The 19096-nt window shown below is 45.3% G+C and overlaps 1 protein-coding gene and 1 long non-coding RNA gene across 8 annotated transcripts in view; both read right to left on the reverse strand.

Annotated features, from left to right (window-relative positions):
* The window catches only part of NTM (neurotrimin), a 934064-nt gene that overhangs the window by 76044 nt on the left and 838924 nt on the right, over positions 1 to 19096 (reverse strand). The window lies entirely within an intron of this gene.
* Positions 7167 to 11836, reverse strand: LOC111095774. The gene is made up of 5 exons (XR_005359034.1): positions 11765 to 11836; positions 8697 to 8860; positions 8396 to 8491; positions 7449 to 7599; positions 7167 to 7340 (listed from the first exon to the last, which is right to left on the reverse strand). It is a non-coding gene; the product is annotated as an uncharacterized LOC111095774 (long non-coding RNA).

The following is a 19096-nucleotide window of genomic DNA, read 5'->3' on the forward strand; positions in this document are numbered from 1 at the left end:
GTGAAATGGATGCCAAGGAAAGGATCCCCAAGGAGGGGCATCATTTAAGCTGACTTTGGAAGAACTGCAAGGGTAGCTCCAGGTGTGGGGCGGGAGGGGGGATGGAGCGGCGCTGCGGGCACAGGGAGCTGCAGCTGCAGTGACACACACATGGTGTGTGCCCCGGGCTCCCCACACAGCGGTGCTGATGCCCAGCCACAGCAGCGGGTGGGGGCTATTGACTCCTTGGGAACAATCCCAGGCACCCTCTACCTTTGGGCCCGCTTTGCCTCTCGGTCCCCTCCAGCCTGGGGCGGCTATCACATCAAAACCTTGCAGGGGAGGCACCTGCTCCTCTGGGAGGAAAGAGCCTCACCTGGCAGCAGCTGGGAGCTGGGATCTGGGAGCTTCCCTGCTCCACCCCCAACCTGGCCTATGTGGCTCCTCCCCAGGCCCAGTGCTCCCTGCACACTGAGAGGGGCTGAGGGATCCCAGCCCTGTGGCACCAAGGGGAGGGAAGGGGTATGGAGGACAGAACCAGTTAGGACGGCCCAGGGAGTGGCCCTGAGAGGGAAGGGTGATACACTAGTGCCCGGAGGTCAAGGACTTCCACTCCAGGTCTAGGGCCAACTGGTAACACTCAGGCTCCAGCCAAGACCCTTGCACCCGCCCACCTGCTCCAAGCTGCAGGCCAGCCCTGCCGACAGGTGCTCCCCCAAGTCCCGAAGTGCCACCTGGCCCTGCCCCTGACCCACTGCTTTCCCCAAGCCCTGCAGATGCGCTGGAAGGCTGCTTGCTTCTCCCAAGCTCGCCTGTGTGCAGCTGCCGTCTGCACTCCTCCCCCCGCCCCACCTGTTCTCACCTCGGCGGCCCCCCTCCCCCTGCCTCCTCGCCCCTGCCCCAGCATGACCGGCCCCTCCATTTCTAGTCTCTGCACCTGAACCCCCAACCCCCAGGCCCTTTTCACCTCCTGTCATATGGCTTTCCATTGGCCCCTCGGGGCACATTCTCCTTGCTCCTGACCCCTTAGCTGCCTGCAGGCAACTTTCTTCTCCTCCGCCACAGCTCCAGGAGGCAGCCTGGAAACCCAAGGCTTCCCGTCACACGGGGCTTCCCAGTCGAAGCCACACCCACAGCCCAGCCGACCTCTGTCCCCCGCCAGGCCTGGGGAACCTCTTTACCTAATCCAGCAGCCACTGCTCCAGTGCACTTAATATTCACGACAGATAGGACATTTCACGGCGAATTGGACGCACATTCAACTGGAAATGAAAATTTTATGACTGTTCTCACTCGGAGCTGCAGATTACACCAGCTGAGAAAACACGGCCGCAAACGTACAACCTGTGAACTGTAAAGTATATTAATAATGAAACCACAGCCTGGGAAATGAAGGCTTTATTCTGTTTATATTCTGCTCCATTAATAGAAGCCACTTGAGCTAGCTCCGCCCCATTAGCTAGCAATCTGTGCAGTGAATGGGCTGGGCTGGGCGACACAGGGCTGGGGGCGCGGGGGACTCCGGGGCACCCCCTGCCCACAGCCATGGCTGCGGGAACCCACAGGCACAGGCTTCCTCAGAGCAACAGCCATCGGCCTGTGCCCCTGGGCTGTGCATGTAGCTCCTGTGTCCGGAGAGAACCTGTGTCCGTATTAGAACAGCAAGGTGGACAGGAGGACGTCACCACCCCACCCACAAACAGGTCACTTAGAGTCTCCAGCCAGAGCAAGGCAGAGTGAGACCCAGGGCTCAGCGGCCCTTCCCGTGGGATGCTGGTCTGCCACCCAGAAGCACCCAGGGTGCACCTTGAAAATGCAAACCTTTACACCCCATGCCAGAACCCATGAATCTACCCGCTGCATTGTTAATGCATTTGCAAAGAGCTGTCCTGACCTCCCCAAAACTCCAGATGAGCTGATGGCATCACCGTTCACCTCGGCTGCCTTCAATATCAAGACCGTCACGAAAACCTCTGGCCAGAGGCGCCCCAATTCCTCCAGTGTGGTTGTACAGCCTGAAGCAGGCCCCAGGGGGAGAACGATCTGCGGGGCGGCCCAGGGTCGGAGGCGTGGCCGTGGGTGATTGGGCGCCCTGATCGGCGGGGTGCCCCGGGGTACCTGGCGCAGGTGTGGCCGGGAGGCTCCGTGCAGCAGGCAGCCCGCTTCCCTCCCTGTCAGCCCGGCCTGGGATGATTTACTGATGTGCGGTATAATTAGTGACAACTGGAAAGAAATCAAGAATCGATGAAACCACCGTGGGAGCCTTTGAGATGGGATGGCAGATGGCAGAGACCGAAATGAACGTGGGACCCTGTGGTGAGGGGGGGCCTGACTCTGGCAGCAGCCCGGCCGCCCCCCTGCCTCTGCTCTGGGCCACCTGCGGGCTGATGGGCCGGCCCCACTCTGTCCCCGGACCAGTCCAGGCTCCTGGCCGCGCCTGAGGCCCACAGCTGCTGGCGGTCACCCCGGCAGGGGTCGGAACCCACTGAACCAGGGCACCCAGAGCCCCGGAAGGTCATCCCGCGCCGACTTCTGCTTTCGGCTGGATGGAAGGAAGGAAGGAAGGAAGGAAGGAAGGAAGGAAGGAAGGAAAGGAAGAAGGAAGGAAGCAAAGGAAAGAAACAGCATCTCTCGGCCCCTGGCGCTGCGCCCCAACAGCAGGCTAGGGGGCAGGGAAAACCCCAGGCTTCTCCCGTCCTGTTGGGTTTTGCTGGTTTCGGGGGGCTCTGTGCCCGTGGGGGGTACATCTGCTGCAGGAGGTTCCACTCTCTGGGGCCAGCCAGGTGGAGGACTGTCAGGAGCACCGGCCCAGAGAAGGGAGCTGGGGCCTTCCCAGGGCAAGGCTGCCGTCACTCCTCGCATGATGCCCCGGTGCCTGGGCAGCTTAGATACGCGCTCCTTGACCGACCAATGGCTTTTATTTGGACTCTCTAGGGCGCGAGCCCTTATTCACCCATAAACCAAATTCTGGGACAAAGGAGCGTTCGCTGACTTCCTTATCAAGCTGTTGGAGAAATCCCCCTCCTCAAGATTTTGCTCTAAAACCTGCCCAAGGACTTGAGCAGTGACATTAAGATGTGCTGTTCCCACATATGGAGAAGGGAAGCTTTGAGAAGGGAGGTGAAATCCCCCCCCCCCCAAGTTAGAAGCTGTTTCCACCGAGATGTTGAGTGAGCCTCTACATCTGGGGTTGGAAGCCTGCAGTGTCTCCTTACAATCTGGGGCAAGAATGGATTCTCCTGGCAACTCCGCTCCTGCGTCGGGTCCGACGGCCAGGAATACACCCCCGTGCATATTCTTAAGTACAGCTGTGCTCCCTCTGCGACCCTCCCGGCCATACCAGGGCGCAAATGCCAGTTTATGCAAAGCACATCATGGAAGCTAAAATGAGCTGGAGCCCGAATCCTGCAGCTGAAACATCCTGATGTTGACAGAATGGGGACGCATTTCCAAGCTCAAAATTTTATAATAATACCTCGAGGGAGTCATTGGCAAAGTTTGGCCAAAATATAATTAGTTTGCACAGCTATTAGAGGCTGATAAAAGGTTTTAATTTGTGGAGCGATCTCACGAATCTCAGATACTCCTAGCTGTTCTTGTTTTCCTTTCAAACTGGGTGGCTACTTGGCCCACATGAAACCCACCTCCATCCCTGCACAGGCTGGGCTGGCTGCCGGCGTCTGAGAGGGGATTTCTTTGCTCTTTGAAAAGGAGTGTAGGAGAAAGATAACTGAGATGCCCACATGACTTCCTCTTCTTCCTTGGATATTCTTTCTTCCTCTTGTCCCCTCCCCACCTTTATTATTATTATTATTATTATTATTATTATTATTATTGTTATTATTATTATTTTGAACCAAGCAGCCCCTTTAAAAATGCACCATTTGTCTTTACAAGTTGAAAATCTCCAAGAATTTACTCAGGATGACCCCCACCACCACCCACACCCCCTTCCAGGCTTCAGTCATCTTGTATAAAGTTATTGTTAAGATGCTGCCTTCCTTGAAGGTGGATAAATGACGATAACGCAAAGAAAGAAGGCTTGCCATCCAGAGGGTCCCCCAGGATGGTGAGGGCTTGAGTGGTTGATTTGAGGCTAAGGATGGACAGCACCTGCTGAGGGCTTCTGGATTCTTAACCAAGACAAACAAATGTGATGAGAGAATCCAAGGAGATGATATCAAACTACCACAATCTATCGTGCCTCTGCAAAGTGCACTTGAACAAAGGCTGGGATGGCATACGATAGCATAATACACGTTTTACCCACAGAAATTTGCCTCTAAGGGAGAGAGAATACAGAACACATACCCCGAAACCATCACAACAAAGGCTAGTTTACATTTTTCCTCCCAAACGCAGCTACTTAACAGAGCATTTCTATGTTTATGGGCAATTGGGCTTGATAGATGTACCAGAAATCAGGGAGCAGGACAGGAGGGTGTAAGCATGTTGGCATTTTCATCTAGCTTTTAAGTAAGCCCCCCCCCCCCATTTTTAGCTACATCTTAGGGTTAAGTGTTAGGAGTTGGGAGCAACTCACTACTAAACTTCAGTTGATGGAGAAGAATGTGATAGGTTAGAGGAGGAGGTGAAGGTTCCTGGAGAGAGCCAGCTACAGAAAGGACATTGTTTGCATTTATAACTTTGAGTTATTCTGATTGTCCCTGCTCAATAGTTGAAACATCCCCTTAGTTAATTTGGCTCATTTAACTAGACATCACTGAATTGTATTGCTACGAGGGGATGAAGACTAAATAATATTAAATTTAATTACATAGTACTGTGTCCAACACATGGCTACCATTTCAATAAATGTTAAATTCACATCAGAAAAACAGCCACATGAATCTCAACCAAACAAGATGTGTTCGTGTGCCAAATGGGAAAACCTAACTCTATGCATGTATGTGTTTATACCACTCATATATTGTCATATATATTTATTACATATACTATATATTGCATTTATATATTTTAATATATTTATATTTATATGTTAATATAAATTTACTTATAAACATATATGGTCTACATATATACACACAGTGTATATATAGATAAAATTTTATATGTACATAAATATATATATTTATAAATATAAATATATATAAATATGTATATATACATACACATATAAATATATATATGCATACACATACATACACATTATTTAAGTCATGATTAATTTTTCTAATAGGAAGTATAATACATGCAAAAGAAACATTTGGAACTCTCCTATCCCCAGTATTACTGGTTAACTGCTTAAATCCCTCAGTTTGATACATCAAAATGCCTTTTATTAAGGACACATCTGTCACAGAGTTTGGAATTTTTCCCTCTAATATGATCCCACTATCAAGTTCTTTTGAACAGATTTTCTTCAGTAGAGTTTCCCACGTCTGGTTGCTTCAATAAAGACTAGTGACAAAGCTTTTTCAGCAGGATGGTATTTTTCTGTCAAATATGTAGGGTCGACAGTGGACAGTAGCTGAGGGATCCACCATGTTTGAAACAATGCAATCTATCATCGGAGTATATAAAATCGCTCTTGAGATGGAATAACCAAGTTAGGATAGCTTAATTTTAAAATCGAGGAACTTGAGACAAAGAGCCAGTATTTTGTTGTATTGGAACCTCCCCCCACCAGAAGACTTATAATCATTATTTCAATATTCTATCCAAGTTTACACTCTTAGCTTTCGGCTTGATTCTACTCAGCTTTTGTCTCTGGTTCAGTAAAAAGAATTATAGGTAATTCCAATAAAGCAAACTGTTTGCAGGATTAGGGGAGGTAGAGAACAAGTGGAACGTACCAAATGGTATCACAATAAATTATTTATGTGTTTGCCTCTGCTGTTAAATTGTGAAATCCCTGAGGGCAGTAACCATGCCTCATTCATCATTATTTTTCCAATCTATTTATTTCTCCAGTTTTACAGGAATCTAGTTAGATGTTAAATAAATGCTTCTAAATGGATGTATGAACAGATGGATGGATGGATGGATGGATGGATGGATGGATGGATGGATGGACAAATGAACCAGGGAAAGCATAATACTCTCAAACCATATAAATATTATTCAACTGCTAGTGGAATAGTTTGGTAGATAATAGGAAATTAACTTGGTAGTGTTCTTTTGCTGAACTATAATTAAATTTAAAAAGGAAAATTAGTATTGTTGTTCTAGTATTATAAAGAATGAAAGATATGCACATCCTCACACCTCGTCATTATTCTTCAGATGCATGCCCTGAGATAAAAATAATAATACTAAGTTTCCAAAATGGATACTACAAAAAGCTTTGTTAGGGAAGATATACGGTAAAAGATGTTCCCAATTTATACTGTCTGCCAGCTCCTGTCACTCCTGAGATTATCTATTAAATCACAAAGGCCTTCTTCTCCCTTTCTTTCTCTCCCTTCCTCCATGGTCTCTTTCAGAAAAACTCAGTGCTACTTGAGAAGACTGGTGGGGGTAAACTGAGAAAAGTTTTTGAGAAGGATGTCAGCTCCACTGTTTAAAGAGAACAAAAACCCTCTAGAATGTTCTAGGAAACAATTTTGGTAAATTCAACCCTGACTACCTGGGCTGGATATGTAGCCCAACTGCTTAAGCTTCAAGTGTATTTAGGTCGTGTGGAGAAAAGGTTTCCAAAATTAAGAACATAGGTAATTTTGGGAAACTCACAAGTGGCATGACAGAGAATATATTTCTCTTTAAAGAAGATGATTAGATTGAGGTTTCAAGAGTCCAATGTTGTATTCAAACCCTTTTGATTCTTTCTCAGTTTGTAATATAAAAGTAATGTCTTAGGACACTCTGGGAATACAGTGCTCTCCACTCTAAAAACCAAAGGCACCAATTTCTGGCAGTCTTTCTGTTCTCTTGTTCCTGGAACATTATTTCTCACTTCTGATGCCTCACTCACCCCCAGGACCTATGTGGAAGTCACCAGCCTCGGATGGAGCAGAGCAACACATTTCCACTTGCCCCCCTCTGAAGTAGGGGCAACCCTGCTGTTTCTTCAGGTGGTTCTGAGCATGCTCTGTACAAGGCAGGGCTGGCATTTCTTTTTTTTTTTTTTTAATTTTTATTTATTTATGATAGTCACACAGAGAGAGAGAGAGAGGCAGAGACATAGGCAGAAGGAGAAGCAGGCTCCATGCACTGGGAGCCCGACGTGGGATTCGATCCCGGGTCTCCAGGATCGCGCCCTGGGCCAAAGGCAGGCGCCAAACTGCTGCGCCACCCAGGGATCCCAGGGCTGGCATTTCTGAAGGCAAAGCTGCTTCTGCTGGAAGAGGCTCCTCCCTTTTCGGTAGGCCCTCACTTCTCAGTGTGGTCTGTCCATGAACCTACAGCATCAGCATCCCTGGCTTCTGGTTAGAAATGCCGAATTTCCAGCCCCACCCCAGACCTACTGAACATGCATTTTAACAAGATCCCCAGGTAATTATATGCACCTTAAAGTCTGAGAAGCAGGACTGTAAGTGACAAGGGAGTCCTGATGAAGAAACTCCTTTCATCTGCCGCTGTGTTCCCCTGGTGTGCTTCCAGCTGTGTTCCATCCAAGGCAATGAGCTCTGTGCACCCACACGCAGGCTCCTGTGAGCTCTGCAAATGAGAACTGCATGTTTCCAGGCGTCTCTACCACCCCTTGTGCCAAAAGACAATCTTATTGTCTAGCTCTGTTTTCTGCTTCCCCTCATCTGCCTGTTGTGGGTTGCCGTGGTCATACTGAGGATGTCAAATAGAAGAAGACAAGAGCTAAAAGTGATCAGAAAATGGTTTCTGTGAATCCACGCTCCTGAGCTGCAGGAGGGGAGGCATATTGATTATGTCTAACCCATCACATCACCTTTCTTTTCCATCTTCTTAGGAGTTTTGCCCGAAAGGATCAGAGGATGAGTGGACTCCCTCTGCTCCTTCCTCCTGCTTGCTGTGACTCATCCACACCTCCACAGTCTTGTCTTGCTCATGCACCCAGGAACATGGACTTTCTCACCTTCACCCTTTCCTCGCCACTCCCAGCCTCATCCCCTTATCAAGTGATGTGTCCCCTCCTCACTGATGAAGTGCACATCAAAAACAGTGGCAGATTTACAGGTTAAGAGTGATTTAGTGGCGTGCACTGCGGCCAAATTAATGCTGGCTATAATGTAGTTTACCTCATTAAACAATGCACACCAAGATCCTGTCTGTTGTAAAACAATTGGTCTCTGAAGCCCAGTATTCATCTTCCAGGGTTGCTGGGACATAATAAATGGGTAATATTCCAGTGATAATGGTAATGGAGTCACAGGCTCAGAGCTAATATTATGGCAAAGTAGTAATTATTTCAACAGTAAACAAGGGGATGGTTGAGCTGCCGACAGAATTCAAGCCTATTGAAATGGTTCAGTTAATTTACTTGGAGTCCAGGCCTGGGACTGGCTGAGGGTAGGATGAAGTTTTTATCCTCTGCTCAAGTGTTCCAAATCTTTCTCTGCTCTTTGATTTCCTCTGGCTGTGGAGAGAGTGAGAAATTCCCTTGTTTCTACTTGCCCTGCTTCTGATTTATAGGGAATGACAGGGACAGTGGCTTTAGGCCTCTGCCCGAGGATTCCAGAAAGAGGGGATGGCAATGGATCCAGAGAGGATACCATAGCCTCCAATGGTGAGACTTTGTCAGGGAGAGCAAACGTTAACTTATGGGTTAGAAAACCAGGGACCTTTATATGACAGACTTCGGCAAATTCCTCGTTTTTGTGGGTGCTCTGGCCCAAAGGCAGAGAGAGCAGTGAGCTAATTCTCAGGACACAGTGCTTAACTTAGCCGTCTGCAGTTCTGGAAGCTCCGTGAAATCTGAAGGAAACACCAGGCTCACCACAGTTTCCTGAAATCCAAAAGGAAAACTCTGAGATCAGATCATACATCACGGGCCTGGGACGTCCCCATGTGACCAAAATCATCAGGGATGACGTTGTCTTTGGCCAGAGGTACAAAGTGGAGGGAGAAGGGGAAACCAAGGTGAGAAGCAGGAAGGGCAATATATCCAAGTGAGCAATTTTGTGGCTTCCTCATATGATGTGCCCAGGTTCTAGTAATTTACTGCTGAGTAACAAACCACCCCCAACGGATCCTCATAACAACAGTCATGCCACTTTGCCTGTGGAGCTGGAGTGGTCTGGGCTCAGCCAGGTGACCTCGCCATGGCTTTGTATGCAGCTGTGAGCCAGATGTTGACTGAGGTTGGGCCCTCTCCAGGTCTGCCCACCCCCACTCCTCCAGCTGGGCCTGGGGATCTGAGCTTCCCTTGCTTCTTGCTCTCTTGAGGTCTCCTCACACGGTCTCTCCATATGTCAACTTCAGGATAATTGTATTTCTCAGGTGGTGGCCGAAGGCTCCCCAGCTAGCATCCCATGAGAAACCGGGGAGAGCTTCATTGTCTTTTGTGACCTGAACACCAAAGTCCCGTAGCCCTGCTTCTGCTCTACCCCGCTGCACAGGAGGGAGTCATGAAAGCAGCTCATTGTCCAGCGAAGGGGTTTCTACTGCAGCTGATGGACGGGCTCAATACCACTTATTAACACCAATATTGCCTTTCCTTAGTGGTAGTCTAGCTTCTCTGATTTTGATTCAAACCTTTTCCATTGCTCTGTCCATCCCATGGTTAACTCATGTATAGATAGGTCTGGCCATCATCTCTTCATTGTAACATGAGTAATCATTACGGCCTTTGATTAAATGTCTTTTATGCCTAGAGTTGACATAGAATAGTCATGCATTCCTACTTTCAGCAATATATATTATTACCAACTTATGAACGAGGAAACTGACCGAAGCAGATGAAACAGAGGCCCTAAGATCCGAACACAGGTCTGTTTGATTCCAAAGTCTAAGCTTTCCACCGTGCTGTTTCCCTTCGTGCAAAACTAGTTTCTATAGATACTCTAAGAGCTAATGAATAATAGCCACAGGAGTCACTATTGTGTGCCTTTGGAAAACTTCCCTAACCTTTCTGAGGTTTTAACATTCTTTTCCGTAAAATGGAGACTCTAGGGTACCTATCGCATCGGGCTGTTATGAAGATTAAATGTGATTGGAGGTGTTGAGGATTCTGCACAGAGCTTGGCAAGAAATACATTCCCAAGTATGGTTACTAAATGATGCTTTTTAATAACCTCAAAGAGAGCAAATCATTCTTCAAGCATAGCCTGTATTTTGTAAACAGTCATTTGGAATTGAATGATAAGATGTTTTATATATATATATATAGATAGATATATATATATTGTTTTATATATATATAATGAATTTGATGGATCTATATAATACATACAACCATTTATATATGTATGTATAAATATCTACATATACAAATATTTTTTAAAGATTTTATTTATTTATTCATGAGTATACACAGAGAGGAGAAAGAGAGAGGCAGAGACACAGGCAGAGGGAGAAGCAGGCTTCACCCAGGGAGCCTGACGTGGGACTCGATCCAGGGTCTCCAGGATCACACCCTGGGCTGCAGGCGGCGCTAAACTGCTGAGCCACCGGGGCTGCCCCATATACAAATATTTGATGAAAGGGTATATGTATTCCTATTTTTAAAAGATTTATAATTTATTTGTGTGTGTGTGTGTGTGTGTGAGAGAGAGAGAGAGAGAGAGAGAGAGTAGGAGCAGGAGGGAGGGTCAGAGGGGGAGGGAGAAGCAGATTCCCCGCTGAGCAAGGAGTCTGATGCAGGGCTTGATCCCAGGACCCCAAGATCATGACCTGAGCTGAAGGCAGATGCCCACCAGACTTAGCTACCCAGGAGCCCCTGAGTGTACTCCTAGTTTTTAAAGCAACTCTTCCATGAAAGGAATTTCAAAGATTCCCAGCATTGCTGATGACTGAGGTTATGAGGAAGTACTAAGTTTGGTGCTTGTCAACAATACCCTATTGTTCAAAGAGACCATATATGCAAAGGTGAACATTAATTAGTTGCAAGCTTTTCCAGGGGGTTCACTTCTAAAAGCCCTAATGATCATCAGCATCATATGGCCCTGATCATCAGCAGGCCCATATATCATTTTGTGGAACTATCTTGGAAAACACATAGGACACTTGATTCAGTCTACTGTTTAACCACTGATTTTCCAGGTGGGGACAGCCTCTGAGTCCCATGTGTCTCAACATAAATTACCTCAGCTAACATGGAGGTAAACCACCAGGGACTCACAAAGGGAGAGGGAAAAAGAAAAAAAAATAAGACCAAAAATTAATTTTAATAGTTTTTCCTTCTATTCCAGTGTTACCCAAAGTACTAAATTATAATACTGCTAATTCTAAAACCTCATCACTTTTTTTTAAAAGATTTTATTTATTTATCCATGAGAGACACAGGGAGGGAGAGAGAGGTAGAGACACAGGCAGAGGGAGAAGCAGGCTCCATGCCGGGAGCCCGACTTGGGACTTGATCCCAGGTCTCCAGCATCAGGCCCTGGGCTGAAGGCGGCACTAAACTGCTGAGCCACTGGGGCTGCCCATTCTCATCGCTTTTCAATCCAATGTCATTAGAATGCAGTTGGAAGAACAGTCTGGAGGCTAGAGATAAATGGGACCTAAGGACGCAGATGTGGACCAAACACACATGCGCACATGTGTATCCATACATATGCACATATGCACAGTGAACAATTATAGCTTGATATGTGTTTGATAACAGGCTCCACCTCCCACTGATGCAGATTGGAGGACTCTAGCATTTTTCATCTCCCCAGAGTCTGAAGGTGATTCTAATGGTATTTACCGAAGATGGAAGCAGAGATGACCATCTACCTTTGTATCAGAAAACCCATTTGGGCTGCCTTTAGAATCTGAGCTTTGTTCCAGAATGTATCCCTTGGTAACACTTAGGGAATATCATGACTCTTGACATCATCTGGAACAGTCTTAAGATCTCATGGAGCTCTAGGAGTCACAGCAAAAGGGGAAATAAGCCAATAGACCTTGGCTTTGTCCTATGGAGAGAATTATTAGTCTCAGATACAGCAATTTGCTGGTAGCAAATTATGGCTTCGCCTTCTTAATTCAATGTATTGTCTCTTCGAAGCATATTGTACTAGAATTGAAAATTGAAAATCTACTTCTAAAGGTTAAATTTATGATGATAAAAATTGTTGCAAACACATATTAAACATTTTGAAAAGTAGAAAAGTTAAGAAGAAGAATATAAATAACACCTGCACTTCCAACAGTTGGCAATAACCACTAATTAATTTTTTGAATAAAAACTGAGATTCACTTTGAAAGTGAGTGACAGGATTTCAAAGTACATCTCAATAGAAAATAAATCTCTTTGACAGAATGATCCTTTTTCTCATTGGTCAAATTATTATTATTATAATAATGTGTAAAATATTTTTGAAACTATGAAATCATAATGATGGGATTCTGAAAGACTATTCATCTCGGAGATGCCTGAGGAATTCAAAAGGAATGTAATAAATTGAGTAGAGCTCATATGACCGTGATCATCCAGGAAACATAAGACCTGTCTTGCCAAATAAACTCAGCGCTACAGGGGTTAGACAGAAATGGGAGAGGGGGGATAATGCTGGTGACCATCAAATGTGGATGTGAAACCAGAAGAGCTCGGGAGTCTGCAATTACTTGGGATGGTTGGAAGGTGCTGATTTAAATGCAAATGTGTTCCTCCTGGAAGATGGTGCCCATCATTAAAACTACTAGTGAAGGCAGGTTCTGATGTTAGCACAAAACACTATGTGAAAAAGAAAAGCGGGAACAGCATCTGAACAAACTTCCCTGAGGGTAAAACTGGAATCAACAGCAGGCCAGTGAGCATGTTTTAAGCTAACGAGATCAAAGATCCAGGGCTAGGGTTTATTTTCATGATCCATCCACCCCCTACCTTACCCCCAAACAAAAGCAACCCCAAAAAAAGACAAAGTGGGAAGAGCATAGAATGGTGTGAAAAACAGAAGTACTCCTCTGGGGCCCGACAAATGAGTACCTCATGATAGAGGAAGTCAAAACAGAGCTCTCGCAAGTAGAGCACTGCAGCTGTGAGCCGGAGAGGCGTCCTTGAGGAATGGCTTGGGGCCATGCTCTGACGGGCCACCCTTAGGAGCACTGTTTTGAACATGGATGAGAAGGATCCTAATTGCAAGGTCACGGAATTACAAGAAAGAGAACCAGGGAAGGGGATAGGTATAAAAATAAGAATTTTGATAGCAGTGATCAGAACTGTCAAGAGCAGGTCTTCGTGTAGCACAGATATTGGGAAACTTCTTCTCTATAAAGACTAGATGATAAATATTCCAGGCTCTGTAGGACATATGGTGTAGTTTCAAGTACTCGAGTCTGACACTGCAAGACAAAAGCCGCTGTAAACGAATGGGTATGGCTGTGTTCTCTTAAAACTTTGTCTCATGTTCCCATAAAGCATTTTAATTTCAAATAATTTGCACATGTCATGAAGTATTATTTTTCTCTAGCTATTCTCCAACCATTTAAAAGTGGAAAATTGTTTCTGAACTCACAGGCTCTTCAAAAGCAGGTAGCAGGTTGGAGGTCAGATGTGGCCTGTTGGTCACAGGCTGCAGATCTCTGGTGTCATGAAATAGGGCAAGAAGAACCAGCGCTGGCTCGGAGGTCCTGACTCCTTCGGAAGTCAGAGACCCTGGACTGATTCTAAAACTAGCACAGATCCAACTCTGCCTTTTGGCCTGTGATCTCCCTTTTGGTTTCTGGCCTGCACACTCGTGTCCTGTTATCCTGCTCTTTTTAAGCAGATTCAACTCCCCTCACTCACTTGGGCTACATTCCATGTAGCACTGGTAAAATGCTTAGGTGGACATTCAAATTAATTATGCTGCATAAATAAATATAAGATTTACCAAATGATAATTGCTGCTGTTATACCAACAGTCATAATCAAGGGTTACGACACTTGCTTTTTGAGTTTATGTTGCAAAAAAGTGAAAACATCCTTGTCTTAGAAAACTGCTCTGTACTGGGATTCCGGCTCTCCTCCCTGCCTTCTTGACTTGCTTGGCATTGCTTGGAGGCTCTGCATGATTAACACAGAACCTTAAAGAAGGACCATGCACGTGATGTTTTCGTGTTTAGGGAGCACCTGTGATGGAGGACTGCTAATCTCGTGTTGTGATCCCATCTCACAGATGAGGCACCAGTTCACTGAGGTTAACTGGCTTGTTGAAGGCTACTCCCTTCCTAATTGGCAGAACAAGAGAGTCAAATCAAGTGTCCTGACAACAGTGGCCTTCCCTTTACAGTATTCCCTGCTACCTCCTCTCATCTGTGACCCCAGGATGCCAGGTGGCATCTGTGTGTTGCAGGTTCTCCTTTCCCGGATATAGACTGGAGGCAACCAAGCTCCATTAGTGAAGATACATGCTGGGTGGAAGGGCCCGGATGTCTGTTGCTTTTCACTCGACCTGTAGCCTTTATCCGAGTTTCACCAAGGGATGTTGGATGATCAGTTGCCAGCCTCCCAACACACTCTACTCTCTTTTCTCCTTTACTTTCCCCCTCCTGTTTCCCAATGTGGTGTATATCATCAGATGGTGAAATAACTTGCATTGCCCTCCCCACCCCCCAGCACTTGGCAAGCACCTCCTTCCCTTATTCGCGCTGTGGGAAGTTTATAGTCAATATGAATTGTAATAGCTCCAAAGGGCTGTGTTCTCAGTGCTCTCCAGCTGGAGAACCCTCCCAGGCAAGACACGGGGAGAGTGACAACAACTCAATGTGAAGTTTTTAATTCCCTTTTGTATCTGACTTGGATCTTGAAAGGAACACTGCTGTGACCCTCCTGGCTCTCTCACTTTGCCTTCAACTCACTCAGCAGCCATGGCACTCAGGGAGGGCAGCAGACGGGTCCTCTCCCACTAGGCTGCCCTATCGATTAGCTAGGCAGAGAAAAGGGTTTTCATTTTTTTTTTTTTAAGGGTTTTCATTTTTAAAGGCACATGGAAACATCCTCAAAGCCAATGTTTAATTTAAGTATCACATGAGGAGAGCAGCAAAGCATCTCGATGTTATCAAGCCCCATGGACAGCATCACATCTAATTCCAAGTTACTATTCCTGGAAGTGGGAGTTGAGAAGACTTTATGTCTCACCTCATGTCCCTGATGAGAGACAGGTATCCCAGCTGATGGCTGCATGCACTTCACTTACGTGGCTAGAACACTGCTTACCAGAGATGAGGAGGGCACATCCCGCCTCAAGACTGGACCGTTATATACCAGATAAATTGTTTTTTTTTTTTTTTTTTTTAGGCTAGAAATAGCCTTTTCTATTTGTGCTTTTGTTTATTAAACCTAGGACACAGTATTATTATTTTTGGTTAAACTTCAGTTACTTTCTGCTATTTTAATGGAACTTCCATTTCTCCCCAAATCCGATGCTGCTAATTATGAACGTTTTCTTTTACAGGTGAAAGAAAGGATGGTGCAAAGCCAATGGGCAGTCAGGTATTCACCATCTCTGCTCAACAGGCATTTGTTAGGAACCGGGAGTTTCCACTGGGAATCTTAGAAGCAGCTGGAGGTTTGACTCAAGGGGAAACTGAGGCTCTGGAGAAGATTGTCAAAAGGAAATGATAACCTGTGTACCAAGAGTTCATCTAAAAATAGTATGGGCCAAACTCTAGTGGATGAACCGAGGTATTGTGGAAAGGCACAAAAATTGGACAGCCACATTTGACTTGTAACATATGACCTTTGACACATTATTCAAGTATTAGGAAAACCCTGTCAATTTTTAAAAATAAGATAAGATGCTACCTGTCAATGGCAGACATAATAAGACACTAATGCTCACTGACAGCACCACCTTTGATGAGACATACATTTATTGAGACTTCATTTTATCCCAGGCACAGGGCATGTACTCACATCCATTGTCACACGTATCCTTACAACAAGCCCAGGTACACATCCCATCATGATCCTCACTCTACAGATAAGATGCTTAAGGCTCAGAGAGGGTGGGCAATGTGGCCAAGGGGGCTATGCTTCGCGAGTCATATAATAAAAACTCAAGTCTTGAAAGTTCACCATGTCATGCCTCTGATGATGCTCAGGTGGTTTCTGGAACCCAGCCCATGCCCATGAAAGAGACAACATGCCAGTATCTGCAGATGGATCCAGAAGGCAAAGTTCACTTTCAAGCTCTACCCCATACTAGCTACCTGACCTTCAGCAAACTATTTAACAGTCTTGTCACTCGTCAAATATATATATAATAATAGCAGCTAAACTCATAGGGTAGTTCCAAAGATTAGAGGAGTTGATATAGGTAAAATGTTAGCACATTAAAAAGAACGTTATAAGCCTCTGCTACTATTGTTTTTTTGTTTTTTTGTTTTGTTTTTTTTTCGCCTTTATTAACCTTAGTGTCATCCTCCACTCAGTATATCTCCCTCCAATCTCCTCGTACTCAAATGAGAAGATTCATCAAATCTTAGGCCTGAGCTCCTTCGGCCTTAGAAGCTGTACTTTCTCAGAGGCCAGCTTCTAAGTAACTTATTTATGTTTAATTGTCATTTTCTGAAGATCAGCATAGACATAGAGCTGTAATTAACCTTTTATTGGGATTCTTCCACAGGTTAAATGACTTGCTCAAAGTAGCAGAGAGTCAATGGCAGCAGTTGGAATGGAATGAAGGCTGCTGCTCTTCCGCCTAGATTGTGATAGATGAAAGTAGCTACCATTAATAGTGGAGTTATTAGGCATAAAATAAGGAGGGCAAAAGAGGACAAATGGCTACCTGAATGACATTGCAAGGCCTACCTTTTATTCCTTCTATCACTATTATGTTGACTGTGAGCAATTATGTGCTGTAGGTGGTTTGGTGATAGCCCAGAGTTAGGGCTATATCACACCGTCCACAGGGTCTGTTATGCACCAGGGCAGGACAAAGCCCTCGATTCTGAATCAGTGGTGGCCATGTATTCAGGCCTTGTCTGTCACACAGTCTAAGAGCCATTTCCTGGAAGATCATAGGGCTTTTTTCCAACCTGGATTTTCTCATCTGTCAAATAAAGCTAATAGCAATACTAACCTCTTACGGTTGTTAGAGAATCAAATGAAAAGATTTTAAAATTTAAAAATGGCATAAAAATAGAAACTATTTGAATTCTAGCAAAAAAAAAAAAAAGATGATCTAAGTTAGCATGTCCTTTGGTGAATGGGTTGATTCATCTTGGTTTTTGCTATAGATTAAAAAATAGGACACCCAGTAAGCAGGAGAGCTATGGGTTCGGGGTGGAGCCTCTGTAACCCACCTGCCTGGTTACATCTTGTCCAACCCTATAGTAGTGTACGTCTTTGAGCAGGTTACCTATGTGAGCTCTCTGGGTCTCAGTCTCTTGAACTATAAAAGAACAGTAATAACACCTACGTCACAAGTTTGTCAAGAAAATTTAAGAGTTTATGCATGTGAAATGGTTATAATAGTGCCTGGAACATAGACAACTACTTTAAAAATTTTGGTTATCATGATGATGATGATGATGATGATGATGATGATGATCCCTCTTTCAGTCTTCTTTCCATATGGTTAGAATCTAACCATTTTAGACTGCTGCTATTTCTCTAATTACTGCCACTTGCATTTTTAGGCACAGAAACACTAGCTCCTAGCCTAAGAATCCAGGCTTGCTGAGATCCTAGGGTCCTTTACTGCTGTCTGCATTATAACAATGAAGTAGGGCTCTCATCAAGAGGTTCTTATAACCATGACAACATGAGCAGCACCACTCTACTGAGGATGTCATTGCCATGACAACACCTGAGTGACCAAAATCAAGAGGCCTAGAAAAGTGCTGTGATAAAGAGAGAAAACATCAACACAGAGGAATGTGGCCGTTTAAGAGAAGAACAAGGACTGGCCAGTGTGGACGCTTGGCAGTGAAGCCAAAGAAAGCAAAATTATGTTGATGTAAACATTGTGGTCACATTCATTAAGTTGCCCTTGATTTTCAAGGGCCAAGGGTTCTGGTTGGAAACAGAGATGCAAAGACAGATGGAACCACTTCTTTCCAACTCTTCCATGGATTTCACAATGTGCCATAACAATCAAGGGCCTTTTTCCCCTCTCAAAGGGAAGAAATGCCTCTAGGGTAATGTGGGCAATGAGAAGGAGTTTGTTAGGACTGTGAGGGAGAAATACTTTGAAGAGTTCTCAGGCACTTACTTGTAGGATTAGGTGGAGAAGATGTCACTACCTGTCACTGCTGGTACTTTTTTCCAGGTTGGTGAACTCTCTCCCATCTCCAACATTAGTCCAGATTAAGCACAGATTATCTGCTCCCTCTACTCTGTCTGACCTAAACTCAGCAACACTGAGGCAGCAGAGATGTTTACATAATTTCCAGGGCATACATCTGCAGAGAACTAAAATATTTTCCCCAGACGGCTGTCTCCCCCAGAATAGAACTTGGGTTGTGTTTGTCAGCTCTTCCAGGGTACTTAGTTGGCCATCCTAACCCATCCCCTTTGGAGCTTCCTGGAAGGGTTTCACCTGGATAATCCTCTGTGGCCAAAGGGGTGTCTGCCCAAGGCTAACTGGGTTCCTGTTCTGGTGGTGAGGAATAGATGAATTCAAATACTCTGTTCTAGTTGAGTATCTGGTCATGGAAGGGCAAATATTGAGGACTTTGAGAACTTCTTCCCTGGTCTCTAAGGGGGGGGGGGGTTGATAAATAAGCAGATATCATCCTTGATGCTCCTTGTCGTGGGCTCTTTCACACTCCAAGCAATGTTTCCCATAAGTGCTTTAGCTGCCAATGTTCAGTGGGATCTCCACTGGACTTGGCAGCAGAGTCTCATCTCCAGACAATGTTCCTTAGTGTCAGAGACAGTCAGTTGCTTTAGCAATGTGGAGACTTTGGTTTTGAATTCCCAGATCACTCAAAAGCCACATAGAGAAATTTTGGGATCACTCAAAGTGTATAGGTTGCTCCATAAGCACAGACCAGTCTTAGCTAATTCTTTCTTTTATTTCACCCAAAGAGGAGGGACAGTTGAGATCCCTAACACAAGTATAGCTGACCCTTGGACAACATGGGGATCAGGGGTGCTGAGACTTTG

The sequence above is a fragment of the Canis lupus genome, chromosome 5, assembly GCF_011100685.1.
Source record: "Canis lupus familiaris isolate Mischka breed German Shepherd chromosome 5, alternate assembly UU_Cfam_GSD_1.0, whole genome shotgun sequence".
Taxonomy (NCBI): Eukaryota; Metazoa; Chordata; class Mammalia; order Carnivora; family Canidae; genus Canis; species Canis lupus.